Raw genomic sequence first — 8,225 nt, 5'->3', positions numbered from 1 at the left:
CCTTATATGATAAGGAAAACCAAATATTGAGAAGTATTTTAAATATTTTATTTGTATACAACTTTAAGATATAATCTCTTTCAATACTGGAGTCAGGAAGTTTACAGAGGATGCTTTCAAAATACATTTTTTAAATTACTGTAGAATATTTACAAACATTAATAACTGCCAAGACACTGGTAGTCTGTTCTGAAGAATACCTGTTAGGAAGATCAGCTTTAATCAATGCTTATCCGAAGTTCCAGACTCTTTTCTGAGGAAACTGATTGGCCACAGGTGGTGGCCCAGAGGAAGGCAGGTGGCAGGAATTAGGACAGCATGGCTTGTCTGTGCCCAGGCATGTGGCTAGCAATCAACAAATAACATTGCCTAATATCTCTTGACTTTTGTCTGAGCCCAATTTCCTCTGTCTTTACTTTAAAAAGGGACATCGATCAACTAATGTCCTTCGTTAAAATGCAGGAATGTTCTGACAAGGTTACTGATGTATTTTGGGCATGACTCATATTTGTTTTTCCGGGTTTCTGGTTCTGGGTAGCATGTGGGTTGGCCTTGATTGCTGTACCATTCTGGAATGACTTTGAAGGATACTGTTGATTCCAAGGGACCCACGGCCTGCCAAAACCATGTTCCAGGAAAAGAGACGGAAGGGAAGCAGAGATGTATAACCTCAGGGATTGGAAAATTAGAAAGACGTAGCCATCTGCTACTGCTCCCACTTAGCTCTTAGGTGGCTGTTATTACAGGAGTATTTTTACAGGTGCATATTTGTATTATGTTTGCCCTCCACCTGTCTTTCTGGGTTCATTTTGAAGTACTGAAGGCAATGCAGGGAGCCCTTTGGCTCTGTAAAACAGCAGGACGGCTCAGAGTGCTGCCTGGTAGGAGATCTATCCTGACATTCTGGTATAGTTCCATATCCAAGGATGGGAAGGGCATTTGATGGCAGAGATGGGAGTGAGGGCTCAGAGGGGCACAAATTTGGCCAGAGGAAAGATACTGAGCAGACATTTTGGGACATCTGCAAGATAACTTCAATTCCTTCATATTTGCCAAACTGAAATACTTGGGGGACATGTTAAGCCCAATAAGACAGAGTACAATCAGAATAAAGTAGACTCACATATATGTGGGCACATAAATATTTCTGCCTTTATAATCTAACCTTACAAGTGGTACACAAAAGGCCACGTCACCTGGGCCTCAATGAAATGTCTCTTCAGGTTATGGCTCCATTTTGCTTTTGGGAGTTTCCATTTAGAGGGATGCTTTGTTATAAGATCTTGAGAGTTCCAAGCTTTCTCTCTGTCTGGCACAGATTTTTATCATTTGTTTATGTTCTTATATTAAATGCAACTCAATTATTAAACATCTACCATGAAGCCAGCACTCTAATAGGTGCTGGGGACACAAGGCTGAATAAAATGGCCCAGTGGTAAAAAACAGACATTTAAGTCCACAGGTTACTCAGCGTGATGTGTGCTATAATGAAGGTAGTAGAGTGCACCATGGAGAGAGAAGAGAGGAGTTCTAAAATCCTCCTGAGCTGTCAGAGGAGTTTTATATAAAAGGTAATGACTATGCCTGCATTCTTGTCCCCAGGAATAAGTAAATATTATATTGATGAAGAATATGCAGAGAATAGAATGGTCATCCAAGAAGATGAAACAGCACATGCAAAGGTCCTGAAGTATAAAACAGTATAGCCCATTGAAGCCAAAACAGCACATGTAAAGACCCTGAGGTGTGAAACAGCCTGACCCATTCTAGGGACAAGGGGCAGCAAGTAGTTTGATAAGGTGAGAATGCAAGTGGTTTAGAAGCGGGAATAGTAGGTGAGCCAGGGGATGTAGGTAAGTAATAGATTATGAAGGGTTTCATTTGACAAGCCGAGGGTTTTCTTTTTCCTTTCCTTTTCTTTTCTTTACTTTTTTTTGCTTTTTTCTTTTCTTTTCTTTCTTTCTTCTTTTTTTTTTTTTTTTTTTTTTAGGCGAGGCAACCCTTGGTTGACCTCACAGATTGCAAGGACCTCGTCAGCTTACAATCCCTTATAGTATGTATGTATGTATGTATGTATGTATGTATTTTATGCCTACAGCACCTGGTCTTCCTAGGTGGTCACCCATCCAAGCATTAACCAGGCCCGCCCCTGCTTAGTTTCCGAGATCAGACGGGATCGGGCTTGTTCAGGGAAGCATGGCCGTAGACCAAGGACTTTCTTATGAAAGCAATGGAGAGAGGATAAATTAGTGTGAGTAGGTGGCAGCATGGTTATATTTTAATTTGAAAGCAATTGGCTTGGTGGCAATGAAAAGAATAAAATGAAGGGCAATTAAATTTGAGGCAAGATGGCCCAGAGATAATGAGGGTCCGAATTATAGAGGTGCTAGCAGGGATGGAGAGGAGGAGAGGATTTTGAGGAATATTTATAGAAAGCAATATAGACAGAACTTAGTGTCTGCATAAATATCAATTTCAAGAACAAGGAAACGTTAAGGATGACTTCCAAATTTCTATGCAGGGTAACTGGCAAGTGGAGATGTTATTAAGGGACATATGGATTCAGCAGAAGAGGATATGAAAAGGAGAGAGATAAGAACGAGAATTCCACTGGCGTACCTCGACTTGGAATTTCCAAATGAATATTCCTCAGATTCCATTTTTTGCATAATAATCCTCAGCTCGAATAAGAACCCCACAGTGCCAACCTGTCATTATGTAGCTTTGATAACTGGCTCCAAACCCATTTCTGTTCTCCCTCCCGAACTCCTCCACGTAAACCCACTTGTTTTCCTGTAGCCCTTCCATTTCTCTTCCTTGCCTATAAGTACTTTTCTTTTCAGGCCAACTTGAAGCCTCATCATCCTTGTATGACTTCCCTTGATAACCCACCTAATGTTAATGTCCCCTCAGCAGCACCATGTGACACTATACATTATTCTGTGTCTACATCCTACCTTCTCTGACAGAGATGGGGCATCTAACATGATGGGGGTGATCATGTGTAGCTGAGGGGCATGAACATGATTGGCCAAATGGAAAATGTTTCATGTCCGAGGGTGCTGGAGATTACTGAGTATGTTTGCAGCAGATCAAAGTAGTGACATGGGCTGATCTGTGGGGATAGGGAGACTCATTCATTCCTCCATTGAGCCTCTGTTCTGGCAACAGCACCCTCAGTGTTCTGGATCTTTACTTTTGCTAGGATTCCCTATGGGTTTGGGATGCTTTTGCCTGCAAAGGGAGAACCAGCAGGTGTCCTTGCTCCCTAGGTCAGCTGGCCACCACCGACCTCATCCAATGACACACTTCACACTGCTCTTCCTCTCCTTTTCTATTTTCTGCAGTACTGTGGCTGAGCAATCTGGGGGCTCATCTGACAAATAGAAGACCTCCTTGGTCATAAAGTCCTCCTTCCAGTAGGGAGCAGTGCTGCATTTCCACAAGCTGACCAGCACTTTGGCTTGGGTGCTATGGTAGATGGTTACCAGCAGTCTCTCATCCTCCATCAACCAGGATTTTCACCTGTGCACTTGACCTTCTTGATATCAATATATGAGGCTATTGAGAGTTAATATACAAATATATCAGGCTACATTTGCTCTTAAGGGCAGAGACCCTGCCATATTCCTTTAGTACCTAGCATTCAGCATATAATAGTGCTTAGTAAATGTTGTTGTAAAGGTTTGTGACAAGGTAAATTTGTTTGGAATAATAATATTTTACATACATATATATGTGTGTGTATATATATATGTTCACATATAATACAATCTTATTTTCATTACACTGTTTTTATTTAGTACTTATTTTGTGTCAGGCATTATTCCAGGTACTCTACTATGTTATTTCTAATCCTTTCAACACTTTCATTAAGTTTGTTCTTATTGTTTCAGACATGTATTTATTGAAACTTCATGAAGTTAAGTTACCGTCCAAGGCCCGAAAAAGTTCCTGAACTAGGGTTTAAAATAGGTTTATTTTAGCATCACTCTGCCCGACTTCAAATTATACTACAAAGTGACAGTAATCAAAACGGCATGGTATTGGCAGAAAAACAGACACACAGACCAGTGGAACAGAATCGAGAGTCCAGAAGTAAATCCATACTTATATGGACAAATGATTTTCGACAAAAAAGCCAAAAACATAGAGTGGAGAAAGGAAAGCCTCTTCAATAAATGGTGCTGGGAAAACTGGAAAGCCACCTGCAAAAGAATGAAACTAGACTGTTGCCTGTCATCACACACCAAAATTAACTCAAAATGGATTAAGGACCTGAATATAAGACCTGAAACAATAAAACACATAGAAAAAAACATAGGAATGAAACTCAAGGGCCTTGGACTTAAAGAGGATTTTATGAATTTAACCTCAAAGGAAAGGGAAGTAAAAGCAAAAATAAATGAATGGGACTACATCAAACTAAAAAGCTTCTGCTCAGCTAAAGAAATCATCGACAAGGTAAAGAGACAACCATCTGAATGGGAAAATATATTTGCAAGTAACACCTCTGATAAGGAACTAATCTCCAAAATATACAAAGAACTCATATGACTTAATAATGACAAAAAAAAAAAAAAAATCCAATCAAAAAATGGGCAGAGGACCTGAACAGACACTTCTTCCTGGAGGACTTATAAATGGCCAATAAATAAATGAAAAGATACTCAATATCGCTAGCTATTAGAGAAATGCAAATCAAAACCACGATGAGATACCATCTCACACCTGTTAGAATAGCTATAATCAACAGGACAAGTAATAACATGTTGGAGAGGGTGTGGAGAAATAGGAACCCTCATACACTGCTGATGGGACTGCAAATTGGTACAGCCACTGTGGAAAACAGTGTGGAGGTTCCTCAGAAAACTAAGAATTGATCTACTATATGATCCAGCAATCCCTCTACTGGGTATTTACCCCAAAGACTTGAAAACCCATATTTGAAAAGATATTTGCACGTCAATGTTCATAGTAGCATTATTCACAGTGGCCAGGACATGGAGGCAACCAAAGTGTCCTGTGATAGATGATTGGCTAAAGAAGCTGTGGTACATATAAACAATGGAATATTACTCAGCCATAAGAAGGGATGAAATACTGCTATTTGCAACAACATGGATGGACCTTGAAATAATCATGCTTAGTGAAATAAGCCAGACAGAAAAGGTTGAAAATCACATGATATCACTTATATGTGTGATATAAACCTAAAAGCAACAAATGAGCAGGACAAACAAACAGAGACTCAGGGACATGGACAATAGACTAGTGGTTACGAGAAGGGAAGGGGGAGAGGGGGAAAATAAATAAACTGTTAAAAAAAACTTAAAATAAAAAAGAAGCTAAAAAAATAGGTTTATTTTTAGCCACACTCGTGCTTTTTCACAAGCTAATTTTTTGCCAGTAACTACTTTTGACAATAAAGTCTATGTGTAAGCCCGCATCATCACATTCTTCTTGGGTCTGTTTGGCTCTATCATATGTTTTTTACCGTATGCATCTACCAACCCTGTGTATCAGCATACATGCACAAACACACGTGTGTACAGATGCACACACTTTGCTCTTCTAACTCACTCATATCCTACACTCCACTGGGAATAAGGGCCCTTACTATTCTATAAGTTGTTTAGTACTTTCTTTTATGCTTTGTGTGTGTGTGTGTGTGCGCACACACATTATTCTGTTTTATTAGAGTTTTTGGTTATTTAAGTCTTAGGAAGAAATACTTATCAATGTGTAAAACTGCCTTTTGCTAGACTTAAATATTTCGGCTATTTTTGAGGAAAAGAATGCTAGTTTTCTAACATAAATCACTATATTTTGCAGGTTTTTTCTCTGATATGTTAGTCTTCATATTTTCCTCCATTTTTTTTCTCTTTTAATGCTTTCTTCAATATTTTCCTTTTGCATCTGGGTCTTCCATATTGGGGTTTCCTTCGAGACTTCTTGCTGTAAAATACTGAGCCATTTTATTGTAGTACTGTGACTTATTGTGGTAAGATCAATTTAATGGCAAGTAAATGCTTATGTGCCAAGACCAATAATCAAAACCCATTCCTCACTGGCTTCCCTGCTTCTAGCATGGCTCCCCTGCAGTCAATCCTTCATGCAGCTGCCAAATTCATTTTTCTCACCTGCTGCTCTGACAGTGTCACCTCTCTCATCAAACCCCCACGGTGGCTTGCTATTACCCATCATGTCCATCCGTGCCTGAAGCCACCCCCTTAGCTTCCAGACCCTCACTCTCATTTTATATAGTTTCCTACCTTCTAGACCTATCCAGAATTCTGCTGTAAATGCATATACTTTATTCCTAGTGTCATTCCTCAGTATATTAATTGCCAGTGGATTCCTAATGGATTTCTGAATGCTGCCCCCTTTACCTCTAAATCTCTTCTCAAGACTTCCAGCCCCCAACCCTACTCTTTTTCAAAGATTATCTGCTGAAATTTTACTTCTTTCTCAAAGTCTTTATCATACAATAGAATAATAGCTTGTACTCTGTATATTTCATTTATTTTTTATTTTAAATTATGGTCAAATGCACACAATATAAAATTTACCATCTTAACCATTTTTAAGTGTACAGTTCACTACTGTTAAGTAGATTCACACTGTTGTGCAACGAATCTCCAGAAATCTTTTCATCTTGCAAAACTAAAATATTATATCCATTAAACAATAATTCTCCATTCTTCCCTCCCTCTAGCGTTTGCAACCATTGTTCTACTTTATGTCTCTATGAATTTGACTATTCTAGATACCTCATATGACTGGCATCACACAATGTTTGCTTTTTTGTGACTGGCTTATTTCACTAAACATAATGTCCTCAAGGTTCATCCATGTGTTGCAGCATGTGTCAGAATTTTCTTCCTTTTAAGGTTGAATAACATTCCATTTAATGGATATGCCATATATTTTATTCAGTCATCTGCTGCTGGAAATTTGGGTTACTTCTGCCTTTTGGCTATTGTAAATGGTGTTGCTATGAACATGGATGAACAAATAAAAATATCTCTTTGAGATCTTGTTTTCAATTCTTTGGGATATATACCATTTGTACATCTTTAAACTTAGAAAAGTAGTTTTCAAGATTTGCTTAAAGAGGGAAAAACAAAAGCAACTATGTAGCGATTTCAAATGATTCATAGTGACAGATATGCTAATATTAAGATAGGTCGCATCTGCTCCAGAATCCAATGGTAAAAAATGAACTATGAATGGCATTTATTTGTTGGCTAGTTCAAACCTCAGAAGCAGTGGGAGGAATGCTAATCTGAAAAACTGTAGTGTGATTAGCTGAATAAGTAACCTAAAGTAAGTATACTTTAAGTATAAGTGTTTTAGCTCTTTTTCATCTTATGGTACTTATTGTAGTTCTGTGATGTCAAAATAATATGACTGTGGTAGAGAATATGGAAAGCACAGAAATGTGTGTGTGGTTTGCTAGGTGAAAAGTACACACCCTTTCCATGCTAAGAGATATTCTCCCAGGTGATTCTGATTGCCCCTCTCACATCCCTCATAGGTTGCTCCAGGTGTAGAGAGCCTCCAGAAGCTGGGCTGGCGTACATTCGCGTTATAAGAATTGGTTTTGTCTCTCTGGCATGGCCCCTCTATTAAATGTGGCTCCTTTCTCTCACTTTATACCTGATTTTACCTTTGACTCTTAGTCCTCTTAGGGAAAAAAGAGATGAGAAAAGAGGACCCCAAGGAAAAGTGCACCAAAGACAAGAATTGTCCTCTAAGACCCATGGCAGAGCTGGCCCACCTTTCCCTCTTCCAGGCAGGAGGCCACTTGAGGCTGTGCTCCAGAGGCAGAGGCCTTTCCATGTGGAAATCGAGTTTTGAACAACTTCTCTGATCATACTTAAGCGGCAGCACTAGCACTGTAGCTCTTTGTCCTTGACCTTGACCCTATTGTAAGACACCTCTCCCCAGGTGTGCCTGTGTGTGGCCTTCGGCGCTTATCTACAATGGCATTTGCCATTGCATGGGTCATATGGACATCCTCCTTGTCCTACAGAGATTGTCCCACCTTCCCCATTGAATTTCACCTTATGTAGCTCAGAATTAAAAAAGCAAAAGAAAGAAAGAAAGAGAGAAAGAGAGAGAGAGAGAAAGAAAGAAAGAAAGAAAGAAAGAGAAAGAGAGAAAGAAAGAAAAGCTTTACATTTCAGTTTTCTTTCTTCAGTTTCCCCAATACAGATATT

The 8,225-nt window shown here is 39.2% G+C and overlaps 1 pseudogene; it reads right to left on the bottom strand.

Moving 5' to 3' along the window:
- Nucleotides 1-2,089: 2,089 nt before the first annotated feature.
- On the bottom strand, nt 2,090-2,208 carry LOC111741957 (annotated as a pseudogene).
- Nucleotides 2,209-8,225: the final 6,017 nt, after the last annotated feature.

The sequence above is a fragment of the Pteropus vampyrus genome, unplaced genomic scaffold (assembly GCF_000151845.1).
Source record: "Pteropus vampyrus isolate Shadow unplaced genomic scaffold, Pvam_2.0 Scaffold83, whole genome shotgun sequence".
In the NCBI taxonomy this organism is placed as follows: Eukaryota; Metazoa; Chordata; class Mammalia; order Chiroptera; family Pteropodidae; genus Pteropus; species Pteropus vampyrus.
The sequence above is the reverse complement of the archived record's forward strand: the minus strand, read 5'-3'. Positions and strand labels throughout refer to the sequence as shown.